Source organism: Peromyscus maniculatus, chromosome 6, assembly GCF_049852395.1.
Source record: "Peromyscus maniculatus bairdii isolate BWxNUB_F1_BW_parent chromosome 6, HU_Pman_BW_mat_3.1, whole genome shotgun sequence".
In the NCBI taxonomy this organism is placed as follows: Eukaryota; Metazoa; Chordata; class Mammalia; order Rodentia; family Cricetidae; genus Peromyscus; species Peromyscus maniculatus.
In genome coordinates this window covers 40,012,426-40,040,140 of record NC_134857.1, presented here as the reverse complement: position 1 = coordinate 40,040,140, position 27,715 = coordinate 40,012,426, and positions in this window count along the sequence as shown.

Here is a 27,715-nt window from a genome sequence, read left to right as displayed (position 1 = left end):
CAAATGAAGTTTCTTCTTCCCAGGTGACTCTAGTTTTTGTCGACAAAAACGAACCAATGCTAGTACCATCAGCCAACTCAATCTTCAGAACCAAGGCTTATTAAAAAGGGAACCTCAACGCTGTGTGTCGTTGTTTGTTTTTACTCTTCTGCTCTTTGGGGGCCCCACCACCCAGCTCCCAAATAAATTACACACGGACACTTATTCTTAATTATAAATGCTTGGCCTGTTGCTAGCCAGGCTTTCTTAACTTTAAATTATCCCATCAGTCTTTCACCTCAGGGCTACCTTTGGCCTCTGGGCTTTTACCGTTTTCTATTTCTGTATATCTTTCTTTCTCTCTTACTCCATAGTTGGTTGTGTAGCTAGGTGGCTGCCCCTTTGCGTCCTTCTCCTTCTTTTGCTCCTAGATCTTTCCTCTATCAGATTTCTCCTACTAATTCTTCCTGCCTGACTGCCCTGCCTATCCTTTCTCCTGCCTTGCTGTTGACGAGCTTTATTAGACCATCAGGTGTTTTAGACAGGCACAGTTAACACAGCTTCACAGAGTTAAACAAATGTAACATAAACAAAAGTAACACGCCACCACACCTTTAATCGCAGCAAATGGGAGGCAGAGATACACGTCGCGTAATAATTCTGTCTCCAAAAAACAAACAACAATAACAACAACAAAAGTGGCTTTCACGTTGAAAGTCATGAATTCCTGGGGCCAGAGAGATGGCTCAGTGATTAAGAACACTGGCTGCTCTTCCTGAGTTTGACTCCCAGCACCACATGGCAGCTCACAACCATCAGGAACTCCAGCTCCAGGGGATCCTATGCCATCTTCTGACTCCTGAGGGCACTCTCCACCTGTGGTGTGTATATGCTGGCCAACACTCATACACGTAAAATAAAAACAAATTTCTAAACGAAGGGTTTCTAACCACCAGGTAAAGGGAAGAGTGAGGGAAGACGGCAGAACAGACTTCAGCAGAGGTGTGGAGGCTTTGAGAGTGGCTGTCCTGGGGTGCAGGCCTGCCCAGACATGGTGTGAGATGGTCAAATGAGACCTGAGTAAGCCCCTGGAGACTTAGCAGTGTGTATGGGAGAGGGGGTGGGGAGAGACTAATGAAATGTGCGGAGATCTTTAATGACATTAAACATCTTCACTCCCTCGGATGACTCAGCACGTAAAGGCGCTTGCTGCCAAGACTGACAACCCACAAGTTTTGTTTTCTGTTCTCTACACACACACACACACACACACACACACACACACACACACACACACACACACACACAAATAATTGAATATAATTTAAAAAAAATTAAATTCCACTCCAAAGAAAGAGGACCACCAGAAGCGGGAGTGATGAGAAAGAGGAGAGTAGTGGAGGAGGGTGGGGAATTTCCTTAAAGTACATAATGTACTTGCACAGCCTTATGGAACCCAGTATGGTAAAGATGAGGAGGAGGCAGCAGCCACTTCCTGACTCTACGACAGCAGTTCTCAACCTGTGGGTCACGACCCTTTCACAGGGGTTGCCTAAGACCATTGGAAAACACAGATACTTACATTACAGTTCATAACAGTAGCAAGATTATAGTTATGAAATGGAAACAAGAATAACTTATGGTTGGGGTCACAGCACATGAGGATCTGTACTAGAGGGTCGCAGCGTTAGGAGGTTGAGAACCCCTGTCTAGGACACTGTGCACTGGTCGGCTCCTCCCTTGGCTCTGTGATGCAACCTTTCAATTGGTTTAACTGCTGCATCTTGGATCCTTTCCAAACATCTGGCTCTTATCTATATCAATCTGTCTTTGTGCAGTTACACCTCTGGGGCCTGGAAAGGTTCTTGATTCAAACCACCACAGAGCAAGTCATCCTGCCAATAAGGCAGAAGCTTGTGCCGTTGTTCAATCATTTTTTTTTTTTTAAACTGTTTGATTTTGGGCAAACTTATTGACAGGAAAACTCAGAAAGTTAGTCTTTAAGAGAAAAAAAATGAAGCAGAAAAACAACAAGGATTTCTGGAGCCAATGGAAATTGGCCTGACTTCTAAACAGAACACTCATAATGCAGACACTAAGATCAACAACTAATAACGGACCTCATGAAACGGAAAAGCTTCTGTAAGGCCAAGGACACCATCAATAGGACAAAATGACAGCCTACAGAATGGGGAAGATCTTCACCAACCCCACATCTAACAGAGGGCTGATCTCCAAAACAGATAAAGAACTCAAGAAACTAGACATCAACACACCAAATTATCCAATTTAAAAATGGGGTACAGATCTAAACAGAGAATTTCTACAGAGGAATCTCAAATGGCTAAGAAACACTGAGCATTTTTAGCCATTGGGAAATGCAAATCACCTGCCAGAATAACTATGAACAAAAACACAAGTGACAGCTCATGCGTGTGAGGATGCGGAGCAAGGGGAACACTCCTCCATTGCTGGGGGTAATGCAAACTTGTATCCCATTTTGCCTCTGGACTTTTACCTTTCTCTATTCTATATACTGTTCTTTACTTCTTACTCTGTAGCTGGCTGTGATGCTGAGTGGTTAAGCCCCCTTGAGTCCTCCTCTCCTCCTTTTCTTGTTCTTCCTTATTTTCTTTCATATTTGTGTCTCTACTTGCCAGCTCCACTTATTTCTCTCTCCTGCCTAGCTATTGGCCATTCAGATCTTTATTAGACCAATCAGGTGCTTTTTTTTGAAGACAGGCATAGTAACATAGCTTTACAGAGTTAAACAAATGCAACATAAAAGCATACAGCACATCTTTGCATCATTATAATATTCCATAGCATAAACGATTGTAACACATCTTAAAATAATATTCCACAACAAGAAGGTATTTGGGGGTGAGGTAGAAACCTAATGCAATGAAAACTCCCTGTAATCTAGGAGGGTGATCCTAGAGAACACTCCTAATAGTGGGGGATATGAAGCCTGAACCAGCCATCTTCTGTAACCAGTCAAGGCTTCCAGCGAAGGGATTGGAACACCGAATCAGCCACAAAACCTCTGACCTACAATTTGTTTTGCCTGCAAGATGTGCAGGGAGCAAAGGTGGTTCAGAATTTGTGGGAGTGGCCGACCAATGACTGGTCCAACTTGAGAACCATGCATGGAGAGAGAGTCCACCCCTGACACTGCCTGGAGAGCCAGGAACCAGAAGCTAGATAGCCCAGAGACCTAGGATAGAACCAACAGGACTGGGGAAAAAAAGGTCTATGAAATGACTCCTAATGATATTCTGCTATACCTACCTAGCTCAGTCATTATCAGAGAGGCTTCATTCAGCAACTGATGGGAGCAGATGCAGATAGCCACAGCCAAACATTAGGTGGAATTCAGGAATGCTACTGAAGAGGGGGAGGAAGGATTGTAGAAGACAGAGGGATCAAGGACACCGAGAGAACACTATGGCCCACAGAATCAACTAACCAGGCATAATGGGGTTCACAGAGACTGAGGCGACAGCCAGGGAGCTTGTATGGGTCTGAGCTAGGTCCTCTGCATATGTTATAGTTGTGTAGCTTGCTGTTCTCATGGGACTTTTGACAGCGGGTACAGGGGCTGTCTCTGGCTCTTGTCTGCTTTGGGGACCCTTTTCCTCCTATTGGATTGCCTCTTTCATCATTGATATGAGGTATGAGCCTAGTTTTATTCTAACTTGTTATTGCTGTTTTTGGTTGATGTCCCTATCAGGTTAGTCCCTGCTCTTTTCTGAAGGGAAATGGAGGAAGAGTGGATCTGGGGTAGAGGGGAGGTTGGGAGGGGAAACTGTGGTAGGGATGTAATATATGGAAGAAGAATAAATTAATTAATTTTAAGAAAGACTACCAATCAAAGTTGTAATAACTACTTTTTAAAAAAGCTGGGCAGTGGTGGTGCAGAGGCAGGTGGATCTCTCTGAGTTCAAGACCAGCCTGGTCTACAGAGTGAGTTCCAGGACAGCCAAGACTACATAGTGAGACCCTGTCTTGAAAAAAAGAAAAAAAGAGAGAGGGAGAGAAAGGAAGGGAGGGAGGGAGGGAGGGAGGGAAGGAGGGAAGGAGGGAAGGAGGGAGAAAGAAAGGAAGAAAAAAAGAAAGGAAGGAAGGAAGGATTTCTGGGGCCAGTGAAATTGCTCATTGAGTAAAATGCAAGAAACCTGCCATCAAAGCTGAGGACCTGAGTTCAGTCCCCAGGACCTGCATGGCAGAGGGAGAGAACTGACTGCCGCTAGTTATCCTCTGACCTCCACAAGTGTCCTGTGGCATGCACTGCCTACCACCATGCACACAAAATAAACATTTCAAATGTAGAAAAAACAAGGTAAAGAGTAGGGCTATCTGATAGCCAGACATGGTGGTTGACTCTTTAATCCAAGCGCTCCAGAGGCAGAGGGAATGTGAATTCAGAGCTAGCCCATGACACATAGTAAAACCCTGCATAAAAGGAAGAAGGAAGAAGGAAGGGAGGGAGGGAGGGAGGAAGGGAGGGAAGGATGGATGGATGGATAAAGTAAGTGGAAGATGGAAGAACATTTTAGTTCACTCCCTGGATTGGGGGTCATGAAGTCCTAAATATATCATTGTTCTTGGCTTCTAGGGTTTAGCCATAGACATATGCACTAATCCTTACATTGGTTTATTGTTACCAGCATCAAGCTCTAACCAACCTAGCCAATTAGCCACTGCCCTGGTTTATTTCAGCTATAGCAAGACACCTCATTTCAACCTTAGCAAGCTTTAAATGTGTGCACTGAAGAAGGTCCTGGTGGCTTCAGCTGAAAAGATACTTGCAAAGCAGGACTGGGCTGGAGCTGTGTGGGTGAGAGAAGGATGCGGGAAAGTCTTAGTGATGCTCAAGCTTCAGACTTCAACACCTCCTTGGCTGTATGGATGAAAGTAGCTTTGGTCTGAGGAGGGTGTGGTGAGTCGATATTTCTAAAAAAGATTTATTTATGTTAATTTTATGTGTATGAGTGTTCGACCGCATGTATGTATGTGTACCATGTGTGTATCTGATGTCTGCACAGGCCAGAAGAGGGCATTAGATCCTCTAGAACTGGAGTTACAGATTGTTGTGAGCAGATATGTTGGTGTTGGAACTGAACCCTGATTCCTGCAACAGATTCCAGTGTTTTTAACTCTTGAGCTATCTCTCCAGCTCTGAGTTCAATTTTAAACTTGTTGAATATGAAGTATTTATGAAAATACCATGAGGAAACATGAATGGTGTTAGAGTTGGAAAGAGCTCTACAGATATACATTAGGGACTTATCAGCAAAGAAAATGTAGTAAAAGTTATAGGAATGGATGAATTGGATCAAGACCCTATATAATAAGAAGATAAAAGTCCCAGACAGAGCCTGGGATGATTCACCACAATGCTTAAACTTGACTGGATCTAGGATCCACTAAGAGACATGCCTCTGAGCAGGTCTGTGAGTATTTCCTGGAAAGATTAACTGCTATGGAAAGCCTCCCCCAGAGTACTCAGTACCATCTAGCTGTGGCCCAGACATTCCAGGGCTTGAAAGAAAAGCAGGGCTGCCTCTCCCCTGTCCACCCTAGCTTCTTGCTGAGTACATACACATCTACTCTGTTGTTTCTGCCCATGCTGGCGCTGCTGTCAGAGGCCCGCTTCTCCGGCCTCCAGCATGGACTACAGACTAGCAACTCTTCAAGTCTGCAGCACCAGGTTGAGATTGCTCAAGGCATCCAGCCTCATAGACTGAGCATCTGCCAGGTTCTCAGTCTCTTTAACATGAACATAGCCATTATTGGACTACTACATATCGTGTAGGCCAATTTAATAAACCCTCATTGTAGCGCCTATTCATTCTATCGATTCTGTTCCTCTAGAGAACCCTAACTAACGTACCACCGCACACAAGTTCCGGGGCTGTTTGCATCCACAGTGCTCTCCTCCATCAGTATATGTTTAGAGAAAGACTTTTTTTTTTTTTAACAGATTAAGATTGTTCTTGTGGCCGGGCAGTGGTGGCGCATGCCTTTAATCTCAGCACTTGGGAGGCAGAGCCAGGCGATTCTTTGTGAGTTCAAGGCCAGTCTGGTCTACAGAGTGAGTTCCAGGGCAGGCACCAAAACTACACAGAGAAACCCTGTCCCAAAAAACCAAAAAAAAAATAATAATAATAGAGAGAAAGAGAGAGTGTTCTTGTGGTGAAGTACCACACTGCCTCTGTGCCCTCTGTTTAGGAGTCTCAAGACTGTTCAAGCAACTGTGGGAATTAGATGGGTGTGGTAGGACTCAGGATTTGACTTTCTGATTGCTTCTTTCTGACTCTTTTGCCCATTTCCAGGCCCATTGTTTTCCTTGCACTTTACCCCACCATTGTTTTTGGAAGTGCTGGGTATCAAACCCCAGGGCCTCACACATGCAAGACAAGTGCACTACTACCGAGCTGCATCCCAGGTCCAGCCATGCCCTTTGGAAAGTAAGCGGTGTATGGCAAAAGGGGCATGAGCCTTGAAAACAGGCAGACCCAGTTTAGAACACAGCTAGCTGTGGCCTTGGGCCAATTACTCAATCTAGCTAATCCCCTGTTTTCCTTATTGTAAATCAACACAAGTAGTATCTCCCAGGCAGGTTAGCTGCTAGGACTGGAAGCAGAGCACAAAACTTGTTGCTATGGAAATAGTTTGTATGTGTCCTCGAAGAGTTCATGAGTTGAAATCAAATTCCTATTGTGCAGTATAAAAAAGGCAGAAACATAATTAGAGTATGGTGTGTAGAGATGGCAAAGGTTAGCCTTTGGGAAGTGATTAGGATTTGGGGAAGTCATCGGAATGGAGTCCTGTGGTTGAGAACTACTTGCTTTCTATAGAAAGATGAGGGGTGTGGTGTGTGTGTGTGTGTGTGTGTGTGTGTGTGTGTGTGTGTGAGAGAGAGAGAGAGAGAGAGAGAGAGAGAGAGAGAGAGAGAGAGAGAGAGAGAGAGAGAGAGAGGCTTACCATGTGATGGCCTGAGCTTCCTGAGGACCTTGTCAGCAATAATAAGACTGTCATAAACCTTTGACTCCCCAGAACTGTGAACAAAGTAAACTTTTCTTTTTTTAAATACTTATTTATATGTTTATTTTACTTATACAAATGCTTTGTCTTCATCCACACCAGAAGGGGATGCCAGATCTCATTACAGGTGGTTGGGAACCACCACGTGGTTGCTGGGAATTGAACTCAGGACCTCTGGAAAAGCAGCTCCAACTCTTAACCTCTGAGCCATCTCTCCAGCCCCAAGTAAACTTTTCTTTGGCCAGTATGCAGCCTCAGGTGTAGCATGAATCTTAAAAGTTCTTACTAATAAAGTCAAACCCGAGGCCAGTTATTGGGGTGAACACTGGAAAATCAGAGCCAGAACAAACCACAGCTATCTCACCTCACCAGTTCCTCAGCTGGTCCTGTTTCCTCAGACTGGAAGCCTCTGAGTCCTCATCCAGAATGAATCCCAGCTGAACTGTGTTGCTCCAAAGCCTGAAAGCTTAACCAGCCAAATGCTTAACCAGCCAAATGCTTAACCAGGCCAAATGCTTCTAGTTCCTGGTCCTCAAGCCTTATAAATCTTTCTGCCTTCTACCATCACTCCCTGGGATTAAAGGCATGTGTCACCATGCCTGGCTGTTTCCAATGTGGCCTTGAACTCACAGAGATCCAGAGAGATTTCTACCTCTGAAATGTTAGGATTAAAGGTATGTGCTATCACTGCTTAACTAGTGGCTTTTCTGTTCTCTGAACCCAGATAAGTTTATTAAGGTACACAATATTTTGGGGAACACAATACCACCACACTCAGGCATTTCATTATAGGAATGAGCAATAAATTACCACAGTTGTTATTATTATCCCTGGGCAGGCAGTCTATCCTAATGGATTTCTTCTGTCTGCAGAGATCACAGAGAATCTAACTTGTTAGGGATTGTGATCTGCATCAGTAAAAGTGAGACTAGATTTGTCTAAGGCTGGGTTAATGAGGGGATCCAGACTTCTCTTGAAAGCAACAGGTAATAAAACCCTGAAGCTATCTGGAAATATTCATGTTAAATTTGCTAACGAAGGTTTCATGTGGGTTTTTGTTTCCCTCTCAGGGAGCCAAAATTCCTGTTCTGGAATACAAACAGATCTTGATTTTAAGAGCAGGTAAGGGGCTGTGTGGTGGTAGCACATGTCTTTAATTCGAGCACTCGGGATGCAGAGGCAGGCGGATATCTGTGAATTCGAGGCTAGCCTGGACTACAGAGTGAGTTCTAGGAAAGGCACAAAGCTACACAGAGAAACCTTGTCTTGAAAAACAAGACAAAAAAAAAAAAAAAAAGAGCAGGTAAGGGGCTGGAGAGGTGACTCAGTGTTCAACAGCACTTGTGGTTCTTACAGAGACCTGGGGTTTGATTCCTACCACCTGTCTAGTGGCTCATAGGCACACATGTCTTACATGTAAGCCAAACATTCATACACACAAAATAAAATAATAAATTTAAAAATATTGTGAAGGGTAAGTTAGAAGAAGCATCTCTCTCCCTTTTTAAAGATTTATTTATTCATTTATTCACTATGTATACAGTGTTCTGCCTGTATGTATACCTGCAGGCCAGAAGAAGGCACCAGATCTCATTGTAGACAATCGTGAGCTACCATGTGGTTTCTGGGAATTGAACTCAGGACCTCTGGAAGAATGGCCAGTGCTCTTAACCTCTTGAGCCATCTCTCCAGCACCCTCTTTCTCTCTCTCTTCTTTAGCAATAGCAATGTTACAGTCTTTTAAAAAAGTGATTTATTTATTCTTACATGTGTGTGCCTGCATGAGTTTATTCAGGGACCCACTGAGGCTAGAGGGTGTTGGATCCTCTGAAACTGGAGTTACAGGTGGTTGTGAGTCACCTGATGTGGGTGCTGGGAAATGATGGATTTCTGTCTCTGGAAGACCAATAAGCCATCTTAACCGATGAGTTACCTCTCCACCTCTGCAACATCTTATTCTTTTCCTTTGGTGCTAAATTTCCTCTCAGAAGAGTTATGCCTGGATACCAGGACATGGCCAGTGCCTTTCCCCTCCACCCTGCAGGTACAAGCTCCTGCACACATGCCATCTGGGCCTTGAGGTCACCCCTTAGCTCTAATCCCACAGCGCTGGTTGATTGGGTGCCACCAGCTGGTTCTCTTCCACGGTTCTCACCAGTTGTGTTCCTGACAGCATCACTGGTTCCCTCTCGGTCCCTGCTCTGGTCTTCCAACCCTCTTCTATGCCCCTGGTGTTACAGACCCAGAAGGCGAGAGCACAGGAGGCCGAATAGCATAATTAAGGTCCCTGGTTGTTCTCATCTTTATGGTCACCCAGCTTCAGGGCAACTTAACATATTGCTTACAAAATGGCTGGATGTGATCTGGGCATTGTCCTGGATGCTACCTGTGTAGACAAAGTAAACAACATTTTTCTATATTTGTTTTGTATGAATGAAGAAAACTTCCCCAAAAGTACCTCAGAAGATTTCTCTGATACTTCGTTGGCCCAGAAAAGACTATATATTTATATTAGTTAAATAATTAATTAAGAGGTTGGGGATTTAGCTCAGTGGTAGCAAGCACAAGGCCCTGGGTTCAGTCCTCAGCTCTGAAAAAAAAAAAAAGACAAAAAAATTAATTAAATTGAGGAAAGGGGTCACTATGTAGCATGCACTGGTCTGGATCTCTCTCTCTCTCTCTCTCTCTCTCTCTCTCTCTCTCTCTCAACCTCTCTTCCTCCCTCCCTCCCTCTCTCTCTCTCTCTCTCTTTCTCTCTCTAGCTCAGGCTGGCCTCAAACTCTTGACTTTCCTGCCCCTTCCTCCTGAGTGCTGGGATTGCAGATATGCACCACCAAATCCAGGACATTCTGTTTGTTAAAGCATTACTGACCAGAAGTCTAACATAACTACTGTCATTAAGATTGTTCAGCTTAGCCGGATAGTGGTGGCACACACTTTTAATCCCAGCACTCAGGAGTCAGAGCCAGGAGGATGTCTGTGGGTTCAAGGACAGGCACCAGAACAACATAGAGAAACTCTGTCTCGAAACTGCCCCCCCCCAAAAAAAGACTGTTCAGCCAAGTACCAAGGGCATCTCCCCTCAATTACAGACATTCACGTACAGCTGGTGGTTCTCTACTAAACCAGGTGAGGAAAGAGAAAGACTGTCACATGAGTCCCTCCTTTGTAATCGGACTGCAGGAAAATATCAGTGTCCTAACTTGTCTCCCCACATTCTTTGCCTTGAAGCCTAAACCCGCTTTCCAGAATCTGCCAATTTCTCTTTCAGAAACACTACTTTGCCACATTGCCCTTTTGTTAAAAATGCTTCTCCCTAACCTTCATAAGATTATTCAGATTTGTCCCAGAATTTTTCAAGCCATGGAACATAACAATTTGAACATCCCAGGAAGTTAAAATGTCAAAAGCTGACTTCAGTGACATTTACACACGCTAAGCAAGAGCTCCCCCACAGTGAGCTACATCCCCTCCCAGGCATGCTAGACTTAAGCCAGACTAGAAAGTACGAGAATGTATTCTCTCTAAATATTTCATTTTTCTTACCAAAGGCATGGTATGTAGAAATGCCCCTAAGAGAGCTATCTGTACACTGGGCTAAGCAATTTTTCTATGGTGGGTGGTGGTGGTGGTGGTGGTGGTGGTGGTGGTGGTGGTGATGGTGGTGGTGTATAAGAGCACATTTTTTTGAATTTATTTAATTTTATATGTATGTGTGTGCTTATATGTATGTACATGAATCTTGTGCATCATGTGCATGCAGGTGTCTTCAGAAGCTAGAAAATGGTACTAATCCCTTGGAACTGTAATTTCATCCCTGATTGGGTGCAGGCAAGCAAACTGAGGTCCTCTGCGATGGTAAAAATGCCAGGTGTTCTTAACTCCTGAGCCATCTCTCTAGCCTCTAGATGTCTTTTTTATTATTAAGAAAAACAGGTAAGGCTAGAGAAACGATGGCTGTTCATGTGGAGGACTTGAGTTCAGTTCCTGACACCTGTATGAGGCAGGTAGCTCACAACCACCTGCACCCCGGGGCATCTGATGTTTCTGGGCCTCATGGACACCTGCACTTACATGCACATGCCCATACACATAATTCAAAATAAAAATAAATCTTTTAAAAGGAGAGAGTCAGCTTCCAGATTCTCAGCTTGTTTCTTGAAGACCAGCCATAATTTTAGTAGACTTGTTATTATTTTGACTTTCCCTTCAACACTGCCATTGTGCTTTTACCCATCCTGAGTCTCACTTAGATACCCCCAAAACCTTCTGTGGAATAGGAGAGAGAGATGGACAAAGGCACAGTCTGAAGCACTGAGTTTTGGAAAGCCTCCATTTGTTAGTAAGAAAAATCATCAGCTATCTTAGGGTTACTATTGCTGTTATTAAACATTGTGACCAAAATCAACTTGAGGCCGAAAGGGTTTATTTCACTCACAGTTCCATATACCTGTTCAACACTAAAAGCAGCATGAGCAGGAACTCAAGCAGGGCAGGAACCTGGAGACAGGGGCTGATGCAGAGGCCATGGAGGGGTGCTGCTTACTGGCTTGCTCCCCATGGCTTGCTCAGCCTGCTTTCTTATAGAATGCTGACCACCATCCCAGAGGTAACTCCACCCCAATGGACTGCCCCCCATCAATCACTTATTAAGAAAATGCCCTCCAGGCTTGCTGACAGCCTAATCCAATGGAGGCATTTTCTCAGTTGAGGTTCCTTCCTTTCTGATGACTCTAGCTTGTGTCAAGTTGACATAAAACTAGCTATGACATGCCGGGGGGGCGGGGGGGGGGGCAGCAGAGCCAGGCAGATCTCTGTGAGTTTGAGGCCAGCCTGGTCTACAGAGCGAGATCCAGTATAGGCACTAAAACTACACAGAGAAATTCTGTCTTGAAAAAAAACAAAACAAGGGCCGGGCGGTGGTGGCGCACGCCTTTAATCCCAGCACTCGGGAGGCAGAGCCAGGTGGATCTCTGTGAGTTCGAGGCCAGCCTGGGCTACCAAGTGAGCTCCAGGAAAGGCGCAAAGCTACGCAGAGAAACCCTGTCTCGAAAAACCAAAAAAAAAAAAAAAAAAAAAACAAAAAAAAAAACTAGCTATAACAAACACTTCACCCTGCAAATCTACACAATTACTGTGTACCAGTTAAAAATTTAAAATATATAAAATAAATATTTGAAAAGTATATAAGATAGTACTAGAGATATAAGCAGAATATGTTGATGCTTGCCTGACATACACAAGGCTTTGGGTTCAAGTCTCAGCATCAAAACAAATAAATAAATACCGGTTGTAAAGAATGTCTCAGTGGTTGAGAGCACTGGCTGCTCTTGCAGAGAACCTGGGTTCATTCCTGGCACACACACGGTGGCTTCTAACTGTAACTCCAGTTCCACAGGATCAAACCCCCTCTTCTAACCTTCTTGGGCACTAGGCACGCATGTGGTACACATGCATACATTCAGGAAAAGCATTTATACACTTTAAAAACATTTAAATAAAAATGTGGTAAGTAAAAATGAATTTACAAACATTGTTATTGCTGTGGAATATAACAGAGTGAGTGAGTGTTATTGAACAGTAAGATAAAGATGTGTGGGGCAAGTGGGGGAAAATACAAGTTGAAGAAGAAAGGGAAGCGATGTAAAGTTTCTGATTTAAAATAGAGCTCTTTGAAACTGGGTTTGGTGTCACATGCCTGAAATCCCAGCCCTCCTGGAGACAGGAGGATCAAAAGTTCAATGTTAGGCAGGCTGGGACAGCTTAGTCAGACGTCTCAATGATTAAATAAATGTACATTTAAATATGTAAATGAGTGGGTAAGTAAATAAATAAAATGGTGGTTAGCGCTGGCACAGGGGCAAAGGCACATGCCATGCAAGCCTGGCTTCCTGATTCCAGTTCCCGGGACCCTTGTGAGGTGGAGAGAGGAACCAGTTCCACAGAGAATCGGGACCAGCATTATATAATGCTTTGGATATCAACCTCATTTTTGTCAATACCTGGTCTCAAAAAAATATTTTGGGGGTGTTTTAGGGTATAAAAACTCTCCCAGCTCGCATTCCAACCTTTGAACCAGCTTCAGATGGACCTTTGGCTGGCTTTGCTGGCACACACGTCTCCAACCCCAGCACTCAGGAGCTCAGACAGAGGCAGAGGGTCTCTGTATTCTACAGAGCTGTATAGTGAAACCCTGTCTCCAAAACAAAACAAAAACTTCTGAAAATAGAAAATTAAGCATCTTTTAAAACCTCAGGGCCGAAAGAGTGAACAAGATTATTCTGGATCACTTCTGCCTTTCGAAAGTCTCTGTCCAGGGCATCTTAAGCAGTAATCAACCCAGGAATGGCCCGGTTCATGCTTCCTGCCAGTGGTGCGCTGTAGCCGGCTCCACACCATTTCTCCTCACTTTAGATTGATTCCCCACAGACCCAGAAGCATGAGTTTGTTTTCTTCCTTCCAAAAGTTGTCCTTTCTTGGTTATTCTGAGGATTCATGAGTTGAACATTTGCTGAGTACTTTGCACCATTTGGCTGAAAGTACAGAGTTCTGTGTATTATTGTTGGATAGAGTAAAGGCATTATACAAGTGAGAAATGTCATTTTCTTTCCAGAACAGACCATTGTGTTTAATCCCCAGGAAACGTATGACCCCATTTTCTTGTATGGCTTCTTCATTTACATAACCTAAACAGGGTCTTACACTGAGTGCCAAAGGGGGCTTGGGAAACTTTTCACTTTCCTCTATTCTTTTTCTTACCTTGTTTCTTGGTTTGTTTTTAGGATCAGCTCACATGTAGCCCAGGTTAGCCTCTAACTTCTTGTGTAAACTAGGGTGGCCTCAAACTTGTGATCCTCCTGTCTCTATGTTCCAAGTGCTAGGATTACAGGCGTTGGACACCACGGGCCTGAGAGGTGTGCTGGCAGATCTTTGAGCCTAGGCTGGCAGTGCCAAGTGGGTCTTCTTACAGGAAAGACTCCTGTTGCTGGAGAGGAAGGTTCTGGGGCAGTGAATCCATCAAGAGCGTGGAATTCTTTTATTTGTTTTGTTTTCACATAGGCCTTAGGTTGTCCAAGCTGGCCTAAACTCTTTATGCAGCTGAAGAGCACCTTAAATTCCTAATCCTTCTGCCTTTACCTTCCAAGTGATGGATTGTAAACATGTGAGCAGCCAAGAACTGGGAGTTCTACCTGTGATCTGTTCTTGTCCTAGACCGCTGACTGTGGTCCATCCACAAGCCACTTCACCTCTCAAAGCCTCACACAGAGAGAGAGAGAGAGAGAGAGAGAGAGAGAGAGAGAGAGAGAGAGAGAGAGAGAGAGAGAGAGAGAAAGAATTGGTCATTTTTATAATTTTGTCTAACTCCCTCTTAACAGGAACTGGAGAAATGACTCAGTGGTTAAGAGCACTGGCTGCTCTTCCACAGGACCCAGGTTCCAGTCCCAGAACCCACATAGCAGCTCACACCTGTCTGTAACTCTGGTTTCAGGGCATCCAACACTCTCACACAGACATACATGTAGGCAAAACAACAATGCATATAAAAATAAAAATTAATTATTTAAAATAAATAAACTCTATATTTAAAAAAATTTCTTCTTAGCGTATCAAAATATTGAAAAACTATTTTTTCATAATAAATATGTTGTCAACTGTTGGCTATATGCGGCTGCTGGTGTTTGTAGTGGTGACAGTTCTGGGAATAATGGTTGTGGAGATGGAGGTGAGGATGGTAGCTGAGGTGGCAGTGGGTAGAGGTGGTACAGTTTGGTGGATGGTGATGCTGTCAGTGTTGGTGGGAGACTTGCGGGTGGTAGCAGTGATGGAGGTGGTCCTAGTACTTGCAGTGAATGAAAACATGTATGTATAATAATACATTTATCACAAACTGGCTATCTTGATGATTCCCACAGAATTTAGCTCACCGCCTTGTACAGAGCAGGCACCTGTTAAATACTTGATAAAATGGCATTTGGCAGAACTGGACATGACTGCATATGTCTGTAATCTTAGCACATGAGTAACTGAGGCAGGAGGATTGAGAGTTCATGGGTAGGCCAGCCTGCATTTGGTGGTAGCCCAGGATTTATAGCAAAACTTTGTCAAAAACAAAAACAAAAGCAAAATCAAAAACCTCAATGATGAAAGCAAAAAAGTAAAGTATCTGGTAGAGTTTGCAGCTGCAGTTAAAGTCCAAAGGAAAAGCTTTTACAGCTACAACAAGCTGCGTCATTTTATTTGGTACGATAATCTAGTTAGTTACTCTTGCTTACAGAAACAATTTAGGGAAAGAAAAATTTTGCCTCTCAGTTCCATGTTAGAGTCCATGTTAGTTTCTTTCTAAGAAAGACCATCAGTCACATATGCAATCAACAAGAGCATTTATTGTTTCCAACGTGTTGGGGTGGCAAATATTGACCCAGAAGGGAGGTCGCAAGCTCCTTTTAAGCAGAGTTAGGGGGATTCCAGGGAGGAGGGATTAATCTGGTGCTGATTGGTGGAGGAAAGATTTGGCTGGGGGCTGATTGGTGGGAGGCTCTAGTGGTTAGGGACCTTCCAGCTGCAGGGTAGAGAAAGCTCTCTTTAGCCAGCAGAAGGCTGAGTTGGTTGCCCCTGAGCTGTGGTCTTCCTGAGAACTGCTTGCTCAGCTCCAACTAGTTCCAGTAAATGAAACTAAGGCCTGGTCCCTGGCAGGGCCGTTAGAAACCTGTCATGGCTCTGGTCTGGCTCCCTGGCCCTCTCATTCCAGAGGGTTACAGCGCATGGTAGTGGGGAAGGCCTGGTGTCAGCAGTGACTCCACTGGTGGCAGCAGGAATGCGAGGTGGCAGTTCACACTGTGGTAGATCAGGAAGAAGAGGAAGCTGGCCAGGATCAAGGATGGCTCTAACTTCCAAAGGCCCACCCTAGTGACCTAATGTCTCCTGCCAGGCCCGACCCACTAAAGGCATCATCGTCTTCAAGATATTAATACATGGTCAAATCACAACATAGCTTTGAAAATGCTGTCACTAAAGTCATTTTAGTTGACAGTGTACATACTTCAGCACTCTGTAAGAAAGAATGGAAGGGTTTTTTGGTTTTTGTTTTGTTTGTTTTTTGTTTTTGGATAACAAGAAATCCTTTTATCAAAAGTAGGACACAAACGCACAAATGGTAGGCAGCTGAATGCAGTGATGGGCACCTGAAATCCAAGCATGTGAGAGTCTAAGGCAGAAGGGTCTCAAGTGGACCAGCCTGGGCTTTATAGTGAGACCCTGTCTGAAAAACAATAACAAACGTGTAGATTAAGAGCCTGTGATGTAAATCTACTCAAAAGTGAAAGTTTCATAGAGAGAAGTTTGACTAGGATTTTATCTGAAAAATTAAGCTAAAAATACAAGCATTTTTATTTGATTTGAAACAGTTTGGATTATTATGGAAACTGTAGGCTAGTCCTCAAACCATTGGGATTAAGCCATATATTTTTGTTTGTTTGTTTGTTTGTTTGAGGTATTTTTGTTGTTTTTGGTTTTTCGAGACAGGGTTTCTCCGTGTAGCCCTGGCTGTCCTGGAACTGGTTCTGTAGACCAAACTGGCCTTAAACCCACAGAGATCTGCCTGCCTCTGCCTCCAAAGTGCTGGGAGGTGATTGAAAGTGATTAAAGGTGTATGCCACTGCTGCCCACCTCAAGTTGTCTTTTTTTTTTTTAAGAGCACGTAATTTTTCACACAAAATTAATAGTATACAGAACAACCTTTTCTTAACACACAAAAATATCCAAAGGGCTTCAACAGCTTTCTCTGGCTGCCTTTCTTTTCTTTGTCTCTTCAAATAATTCAACATGTGATTATTTTTGTTTTTCCTTTGTGTGTTAATGGATCTGCCAGATAGGCAAGATTATAAATATTCTGTTAAAATAATTGACTTAATTAAAAAAATCTTTTGGAAGGCTTACGTTTTAAATTGCATTATGCAAATGGATATTTATGAGTTCCAACAGACACATTCAGTGTTAAGTGGCAAGACACATTTGCGTGCATACCAGGGAATTACTTTATGTTAAGGTGTCTTGGGCTTCCCTGGTTCAAAATGTTTCAGTGGAGGTGACTTTTCCTTGGGGAGTCACTCCCATGCTTGGGTAGGTCTTACCTTCTGTGACTTTTCTTGGAGAAGCTCTTACCCATGTTCTCAGATGCATCCTGATTTTCTTCTGAATGTCACTTTTTCTCTAAACCTTATATGTAAACCTATATTAGAATATCTTTATTAAATCCAAATCTGCTTCATTGAAAAAGATGTTTGAACAGAGCTCCCACAGTTCATATTTAGTTAACAAAAATACATTGAATTACCTCAGCTAGCATTTATTTAATTTTATTGAAAACAGTCTTGGGCTGGAGAGATGGCTCAGTGGTTAAGAGCACTGGCTACTCTTCCAGAGGACCTGGGTTCAATTCCCAGCACCCACATGGCAGCTCACAACTGTCTATAACTCTAATTGCAGGGGGATCCAACACCCTCACACAGACATACATACAAGTGAAACACTAATGCACATAAAAATAAAAATAAATAAATAATTAAAAAAAAAAAGAAAACAATCTTGCTTTGGCAGATTCTATTTCCCAAACTTGGCTGTCACAATGCAGGTTTGAATGAGAATGGCCCTCATAGGCTTATATGTTTGAATACTCAGTCTGTAGTTCTTAGAACTGTATGGGAAGGATTGGGGGTGTGGCCTTTTTGAAGGAGGTATGCACTTGGGGGTGGGCTTTCAGGTTTCAAAATCCACGTGTTCTCTCTCTCTCTCTCTCTCTCTCTCTCTCTCTCTCTCTCTCTCTCTCTCCCTCCCTCCCTCTCTCCCGCCCTCCCTCCCTCCCTCCCTTTCTCTCTCTCCTTCCTGTTTGTGGATCAAGATGTAAGCTCTTAGCTAATGCCCAGGACCATGATTGTCTGCCTGCTTCCATGCTCCCCATCATGATAGTCATGACCTCTCACCCTCTGACTCTGTAAGCCCCAATAAACTCTTTCTACTCTAAGCTACCTTGGTCACAGCGTCTCTCCACAAAAATAGAAAAGTAACTAAGACACACAATATTTTTCATCCCTCATGTTCACTTTGCCTTATGCTTTGGCATTCTCCACAAGAGGTAGAATTTTATCATCTCTCCTTGAACTTGGGAATAACTTTGTGCGTTTTCTGCCAACACAATGTGGTAACACAATGCCATTTAAGAGACTTCTACCTGTTTGTTTCTTAGGAAGCTTCTTTTGGAACTCATCCACCACAGCCTGAAGAAGTCCTGACTCAAGGAGATCACTTATAAGTATCACTTATAAATTGAGGGTCCCAGAATTACTCACCAGCCACATGAGTAAAGAAACTTTTCAGGTAATTCTACCCAGCCATCTTCTGACACTAGATGCTTGAGGACCTGAAGTAAGAGTTGCCTAGCTGAGATAAATAGTTCCTCAAGACCCTGAAAGATAATAATGACATTAAGTTTTATGCATTTTTATTTATTTTGTGAATGCATATGGATAGTGGAGTATGTGGGGAGTTGCCACAATGCATGTATGGACATTTTGAGGTACTTGGTTCTCTCCTTCTACCATGTGGGTGCTGGGAAATTAAATCCAGGACATCAGACTTGGTGGCAGGAGCCTTTATCTGCTGAGCCAGCTTGACATTTAAAAAAATCATTTTGTGCCACTTAGCTTGGAGTGGCTTGCTTTGTTACAATGGAAACAGTTTATTATAATTGGATTTTAAAAATACTTCTAAATATAACAAAGCTCTAAAATGATTACCTTGGAACAAGGATTTAATAATACACGTGCCCACATCAAATGCTGAGTCTTAACTAACTTTCAAAGAGTAGTGGGGAGAAGTTCAAGAAATGTGTCTTCCCCAGAAGCTGAGGCAGGAGGATGGTGAATATGATCACGATCATACATTGAGATCCTGCCTCAAAAACAAACAATAACACATACTGAAAACAAAATCCCAAACTAAACCCTGAAAGCAATGGGGTCTTTATTTCTCAAACACCTAGAAATACTTTAAGGCCTCTAACAATGGTAGCATTGGGGCTCCACTTAGCTCTTGGCTAGCATGCACAAAGCCTGATGATCTGAGTTCAGTCTCCAGAACACACATTGTAGAAGAGAACTCACTATCTCTGCAAGTTGTCTTCTGTCCTCCACACATGCATTGGGACGCACACAGGTGTGTGCACACACCCATACACACAAACACACAAATGTTGTGGGATATTTCATCACACTGTGTGAAAATGTGTCATTGTTTTACCTTGCCTGCAAGGCACCTTCTGATTGGTTTAATAAAGAGCTGAATAGCCAATAGCTAGACAAGAGAGGATAGGCAGAACTTCTGGGCAGAGATAGGAACTCTGTGTTAGAATCTGGTGGAGTGGGGAGAATTTGCCAGCATGGGGAAGTCAGATGTACAGTATGGAGCTCTCGAGAGGTAACAAACCACATGGCAGAATGTAGATTAATATAAATGGTTAATTTAAGTTATAAGAGCTAGTTGGGAACAAGCCTAAGCTGAGACCAAGCTTTCATAATGAATAATCAGTCTTCATGTCATTGTTTAGGAGCTGATGGTTCAAACAAAGTCTGATTATATACAAATGAATGCATGTAAGGAGAGACAAGAGATGACATGAGCTTGGTTAGTGCTATTAAGGTTGTTTGCTATCTGGAGAGACTCTTGGGAGGGCAGAGCCAGATAGGCAGGATTATACCACCTGGCTTCAGTGCCAGCCACAGCTCTCTGGTGACTTAGATGGGCTTTTAGGACCACTGGCTGATACGGGGAGCCTCCCGGTCATTTTCCAATCCTAGCCCCCAAACCACAGGGGGTAAGACCATAACCCATTATGCTCTGCTTGGTTCTTTCCCCCAGTCTCGTTCCAGGGACGGAGCTGGGTAAATATGAAGGACCAGCACTGGAGAAGAGATCTGCAGAAGGGAATGAGCCACCACTGGAATTGCCAAGCAGCATGAGCTGTGAGACAGAAGAGAACCCAGGGGAGAATGGCCGCGGCAGTGTGGCCATTTGCTACCTTCCTCCTCTTCCCATTGTTTACATATCAATTTCTAGATGGGAGAGGGTAGAGCTTCAAGGCTGATAGAAGTAAAGGACTGAAAGCAGCTTGGCAGCCTTTGTGCCTGGGTTTTTAATGTTGAGGAACGCATCCAGGGCTGGATGTGAAACGCAGCCTCGGGGTGCATGCCTCACTCGTGTGAGTCCCTAGTCTCGATCTATAGCAAGTCTATTCCAATAAAAAAGAATAAACATGAAAAAAAAAAAGATAATGGAAGAGAGGGAGGGAGGGAGGAGGGAAGAGAGAGTGTGTCTTCGTTGGTGTTCCATTGCTGTGAAGAGACACCATGACCAAGGCAACTCTTAAGAAAGAAAGCATTTAGACTTGCTTACAGCTTCAGAGGTTCAGTCCATTATTATCATAGTGGGGAGCGTGGCAGCATGATGGCAGACATGATGCTGGAGAAGTAGCTGAGAGTCCTACATCTGGATCAGCAGCCAACAGGAAGAAAGAGAGAGACACTGGCCTTAGCTTGAGCTTTTGAAAGCCCAAAGCCCACCCCCAATGACACACCTTCTCTAACAAGGCCACACCTCCTAATCCTTTCAAACAGTTCCACTCCCCAATGATTAAGCATTCAAATATGTGAGCCTATGGGAGCCATTTTAATTCAAACTACCACAAAGTGTTTTCATTATTTCTATTGCCATGACAAAATAACATGACCAAAAATGACTTAAGGAAGAAAGAACTTATTTTGCCTTATGGTTCTAGAAAGAGAGTCTGTAATGGTGGGGAGACACAGAAGCAGGAAGTTGGCTGTCTACATTTTCCCACTGTACACAGGAAGCAGAGAGTGAGAGTAGAAGAGAGGTGAGGTTACAGATCTTCAAAGCACATGCCCAGTGACATCTCAAAGTCTTCCAAACAGTACCACCAACTGGGGATCAAGTGTTCAAATCCGTGAACCTCAAACTACAACCTTCTTTGAAATATAGGGCTTCACTGAGAACAGCTGTGTTACAGGAGAGCTAACGGGCCCACAGTTGGACAAAGAAACAGCAAATTGGTACTTTTATGGCTATTTCTAAGTCTCAAAGGGAGAAGAATAGGCATTTATGTTTTCCTTGACATTGTTTTCCATATTAGACACTAAATCAGTTTAAGTAAGAGAAATTAAATCAGCTCACACAGTAAAAGGAATTTGTTGGTCCTGTAACTATGCACTAGCTCAGTAGAAGTGTCAAGTGAGTCTGATTTGTCCTTTGTTCTGTCTTTCTATCCACTCATCTCTGAGTGAATTCTTTCACGTGGGCACTGCTTTTGCTTCATGGCCAGACTTGTACTTTACTTACACATACAAGAGAAAGAAACTAAATCAGCTGGGTGTGTTGTCTGTAATCCCAGCACTCAGGATGCTGAGGAAAGAGGAAGTAATGTAAGTTCCTGGCCAGGCTGGGTTGGAGTGAGACTCTGTCTCAAACTACAACAAACCAAAGAACAAAAGGAGGTAATGGGACTGGAGAGATAGCTCAGGGGTTAAGAGCACAGATAGCTCTTCTAGAGGACCCCAGTTCAATTCCCAGCACCCATGTGATGGCTCACAACTGTCAGTTAATTCCAGTTCCAGGAGATTTGATGCCCTCTTCTGGCCTCTGTGGGTACCAGGCACACAAATGGTGCACAGACATATGTGTAGACAAAGAACCTATACACATAGACGACAGAGCGAGTATAGAACCAAAACACCAACTTGCAAGCAGTATACTGTAGGGATAGGACACCAGCCTTCAGTGTGTACTATATTCATTAAAGAAGAGACTTTCGTGACAACTGGGAAGAATTATATACCTAAGAAAAAGGTGTACAATCAGGAGTGACTACACTTACTACACTCCTTGTGACCTATTGAAAGTCTTTTGCTTTCTATCATCATTTTTAAGTGGTCCAAATAGCAAGGGTACTATTAAACTATAATCTATGGATTCCATGTCAAAGTGTTAGACTTTTGTGTCTAGGTGCCAGTTGGCAAGAGGAGTTGTGGTCATTGTTGTTGGGACCAATGGTCTCAAGAATGAACTAGGGTTGCTGTTGTTCAAAAAAGAACCGGGTGAATTCATGTAACCAGATAATTCACTTTGGTGCCTCTGGGGACTCCCTTGCACAATGATAACTGAATGGGTACATGTTATAGCCTTTGGGTATGATGACAAGATCGTGGGATCCTTAGGAATGAAGGCTTGACTTGTACCACCAGGCTGGGCCATCAACTCTGCCTGCAGAGCTGATAGCATCCAATATCGGGAAAGGAGAAAGAAAACCAAGAGTTATGGTTTCAAGACCAACCATAGCATCGAGAACTGTGATTTACATCATCAACTTCTCTCTTCTAAATTTCCACTCAGGAAGAAGGATGTTGGCACAGGAACCTCAGAAGGGCTACGTCCTAAAATGCATGCAAGAGTATAAGGAAGATGGGGACAGTCCTGCAGTGAATTCTGAGGGTTTGCTTGGTTCCAGAGGGAATTCCCTGAGAGGACCCTAGTGAACTGACAGTGCCAGTGGCTTCACCCAGAAATTGACTGCAGGAGGAACCCTCTCCACATTCTCCTCAGTCTCCAATGAAATGGTTGCGTCCAATAGGATGCTAGAGCCAAGCCACTATGGCCCATGATGGGGCACTGAATGTCCATTCAGTCATTACTTTGGAACTTGCATCAGCCTGAGATCACACTCTTAGAACTGTGCTGTAGTCCAAGGCTCTCAGTGCCTAATCCTCCATATGGCTTCTAATTCCTCCTCTTCAGCCATTGATGGCATTCTCTCCACCACATATCGTGCTCATCTAATTATCATCTGGTCCCCGGTGGGTCTGAACTGAGCCCCCACACACTGTGCTTATTCTTTCCCACAAACTCATTTTTCTTTCTGCTTTTTTCCCCCCTCTTGATAAATAGTTGAATGTTGAAGATGGAGCAGATTTTATGAATACAGATATTGTTTCTGGTCAATTTAGTGTAATTGAACTCTCCCAACAAGTTTCAGGATGGTTTAAATGTACTGGAATAATGGCAAGAAGCACAGGTCCACCTTTGTCTATTTTCAGAAGGGCAAGCAAACCTTCAGAGTTTTCCTGGGTTACCTTCCTGTTTCCTCCCCTTCTTTCTCCCGCTTGGTGGGAACCCTGTTTGTCTGCTGTGTTAGTTACTTATGTTGTTGGTGTGATAAAGCCCCTGACAAAAGGCAACAGAAGGAAGGAAGGTTTTATCCTGGCTCCCAGTTCAGGAGTACAGGGCGCCATGGTGGGGAAGGCACCTGTCTGCTGGAGCACAAGGCAGCTGGGTACACTGCATCTGCATTCAGGATGCAGAGAGAGACGGTAGCTGGTATTCTGTTTCTTTTCCTCTCTTGACTTTAATCTGGAACTCCAGTCATGGAAGACTGAAGTCAAATTCAGGATTGATTTTCCCATCTCAGTTAAGCCAGTCTAGAAACTCTGTAATAGATATGCCCAGATGAAGTGTTTATCTAATCATTCTTTATCAATAAAAGCTCCTGATATTGCAGAACCTGAATGTTCAGAGAAGAGACCAGTGATATCTCTCTCTCTCTCTCTCTCTCTCTCTCTCTCTCTCTCTCTCTCTCTCTCTCTCTCTCTCAATCTCTCTCTCTCTCTCTCTCTCTCTCTCTCTCTCTCTCTCTCTCTCTCTCTCTCTCTCTCCTTCCTCTATTTAAAAGGGCCGAGAATCTTTCTAAAGCCCTCCCTACTACTTCCTGTGGCTCACTGTGTGTCCTCAGTCCTCCAAAATCTCTATGGCTAATTTTGGCCAGCTAGTAGTGAGCTCCGCCCTCTGATTCAAAGTAAACTTTATTGTCAGTCTTGAGAGTGTCAGAGTGCGATTATAATATTCCACAGCACCCACAGATTTGTCCTCTCTATGATCCTAAGTCTTGTCAAGTTCACACTATTAACCAACATGTCCATTGTAAACCGTAGGAATGCACATACATATGAAACAACATTTGCAGATTGATGGGACTGGTACAGGAATAAAACCTAATGGGGTCTTTCTTGGTAGGATTTTTGTGGCCACTGAAGAGGTTTCCTTTTAAGGAAAGTACCTGCATGAGAGGTCTTAGTATCTTGCCAATGAAAACAAAGCCCCTGTCACTGGTGAAATGGGGAAGATTGCCTGGAGGTAAAAACCTGGCCTCTGCACAAAAGCCATTGGTGATTTCACATAAAGGGGTGTAGGTCTCTTCTATACCAGCAGCTTGCTTTAGAGACTGTACAGTAACTAATTTGGCAAAAATTCAGAGGAGAATTCATCATCAAGGATGAATCTCTTACTATATTATGCTTGTCCATTAAGGGACACAGTCTCTTTGTGGAGCATTTAAAGGTGAACACAAAACATTTTGGAACCCAGGTGACATATTTCAGTGAATGGAGTGTCTGAGGGAAGTTTTGTGTGAGAATCAACATTAGCTTGTCCCAGAGTCATCAAATTCCAAAACTTTACCTCCACCTTATTAAAAATCCCTTTTTCTCCTTTTGTTGTTGCCTATTCCCCAAGTTATTTTGCTTTGATTTTGAGATGAAGCATCACTGTGTGTCCTACGTTGGCTCCTGAACACAAGTGATCTTCTTGTCTCAGCCACCTAAGCAGCTGGGACTACATCTGTTCTGCCATCATACCTAACTAAAAATTCTGCCATTGCTGTCTGTGACTATCAGTCAAGGCTCTTTCCTGATATAGACTGTAACATCAGGAGTTCAACATCAGAGAGAACAACCATTTGGAGTCTGACTAGCTAGCATTGAATCAACAAAAATAGAGCTGTTTAATGGCTTTCCTTGAGGAATTCTTTATTCTAAGAAAGGGATCCACCATGGTGTTAGGGTTGATTGCTTGCCCAGTATGCACAAAGCCCTGAATTCCATCCTCAGGACTGCACAGATCAAGGGTGGTAACACATTCCTACAATCCCACGACTCTGGAGGTAGAAGCAGGAGCTATCAATATCCTTACTCTAGGACTGAGGGGAGAGATAGATTTTGTATGAGAATGTTATTAAAACATTAGGGCCTAGAAGCATGGCTCAGCCTGTAAAATCACTTATCATGAAGGATTGACAAGCTGAGTTTGATCCCTGAATTCCACAGTAGAAAGAAGAGAACAGAGTCATTAGAGGTGTCCTCTGATTTCCATATGTGCGTTATGGTATTCGCAACACACACAGGCACACAATCATCATCATCATCATCATCATCATCATCATCATCATCATCATAAATATATTATTTTTTGAGGGTTGCTGTGGATATTGCTCTATATAAATAAAACACTGATGGCCAGTGACCAGGCAGGAACAACACAGGGTCTCATTATGTAGCCCTTGCTATTACTATGAAGACCAGACTGGCCTCCAGCTAACAAGAGATCTACCTGCCTCTGCCTCCTGAATGCTAGGATTAAAGATGTGCACCACCGTGCCTGGCAATAATAATTTTTTTTCCATTGAAAAGCAATTAGATAAGTAAACTTGTTCTTTGCTGAAAGGTACAAGATATATTTAATTATAAAAGGAAATTTTTATATTGTATGAGAAAAGAATATTTTCAATAAAAGGGAGGGAAAGAAAGTTGTTTTGAATATGTGCAAAATAAGTAGATGGTTGAAAATCTAGACATCTGAAAGCCTTTAACTAGTTTTATTTTTGCTGATTCAGTGTTAACTAGTCAGACTTTATCATCTACATGAACTCTTTTTTATTATTATTATTATGTATACAGCATGTATGACTGCAGGCCAGAAGAGGGCACCAGATCTCATTACAGATGGTTGTGAGCCACCATGTGGTTGCTGGGAATTGAACTCAGGACCTCTGGAAGAGCAGTCAGTGCTCTTAACCTCTGAGCCATCTCTCCAGCCCCCTACATGAACTCTTGACTGAAGTTTCTATCAAGGAAGAGCTTCGACTGATATGGTCACGGGTAACAATTACAGAATTTAAATGGGCATGATGTCAAGAGCTCAGACAGGAAGATCATATATCCAGGAACCAGCCTAAGCCATACAGTGATACCCCATCTCAAAACAAAACAAAATAACTTGGGGTGGGGTTCAGGAAGCACCAGGCCCAGCCCACATATGAGGAAGCAATTATAACTGATCAATTAAAAAGTTACAAGAAAAACAGACCTGGAAAGCCTGGAAGGCACTGCAGGATGTGAGCCCAGGTTGGCTTGGTAAGAGCTGTTTTCTGGACATCGGTTTTCTCCTTTGTGTAAGAGGAGTGTGAACAGTCTACCAGCTCTCACGGGCTTACCATGTGTGGTTGTGCATGTAAAACTGTTTTATACTCTGTACAATATCATGCTATTATTTATTATTACTAAAACAGCTAAAATATTAGCAATTTTTAATTACCATGACTTGGTAATGTCTTCAGTTATATGGTAAAATTAGGACTTGCTATGGGTAAATACTATATGATGAATAAATCCACCTTCTTATCTAATATTATTTGAAAATATGTATTTAAATTGTTTTTTTAATTTATCATGTGCATATTCATAAGCACACTCGAGTGCTTATGAATATTCTTGCATGTGTATACACCATGCAAGAACTACTTGCTCCAAACCATGAATTGAGCTTTTCTTCTTTGTCAGAACTGGGGCTGAGCCTGTACACCAGGTGAGCAAGTACTCCACCAGTAACCTTCATCTCTGGTCCACAAATTGACCTCTCTTGACCAGCCATCAACAGTGGCCTAACCTGAGTCTAGACAATGCTGGGAAGGAACTAACCCAGGTGCTTGTATGGCTTGGCAGCTGTCAACAGGAAAAATAGGGCCAGGGAAGAGAGGTAGCTTGAACAGCTGGTGGAACCAGACTCAGGGAAGGGAGGAGCTGAATGACATCATCATCCCATGAATGTCTTATCAGGTGTTAAACCCTTCCAAGCTCAGCTTGGAAGATTACTTCTGGCCTCCCACATAATAGGCATTCATAAATCTATGCATTTTCGGGTTACTCAGGAAGACCAGGATTGAACTTAGCTGGAAGTCAGCCTGGCCTTAAGATGCTACCCCCTTCCCCAAAGTACTTACTGACTGGATAGATAATCCCAGAGCCTGAAATTCCCCTCTATTCACTCTTACATCATTCTCCAATCATCCTCAAAATGTTGCTTATAATGTCATTTGGGCTTCTGAGAGTAAATGATTCAGTTATGTTATACGGCACATTTGTACATATCTAAATGTACAGTGAGAAGCATTCATTTTTAATTTTTATATTAAATACCTGACTTGGGACTATTGTTTCAGCATCTTACTTTTCATCCATTTCCCTAATTATTTGGACAAAGTTGTAATTATGCCATTCACAGATGTTTATTTTCAGGATTTTTTCATGAAAAATATTAAGAACACCTTTTTTAGAATGCTATACTATCTTTATTAAACACTACTTCAGGTAACTAACCAAATCATAATTGGCTGTATTCAATTGTTAGATGTACTAAGCCATTCTCTTCTTGTCACCCCCTCCTCTCAAAAAATAAAAATTAAAAAAAAGAATAATAAAGGCTAAAAAGTTTACATAAGTACAAAACTAGGTAA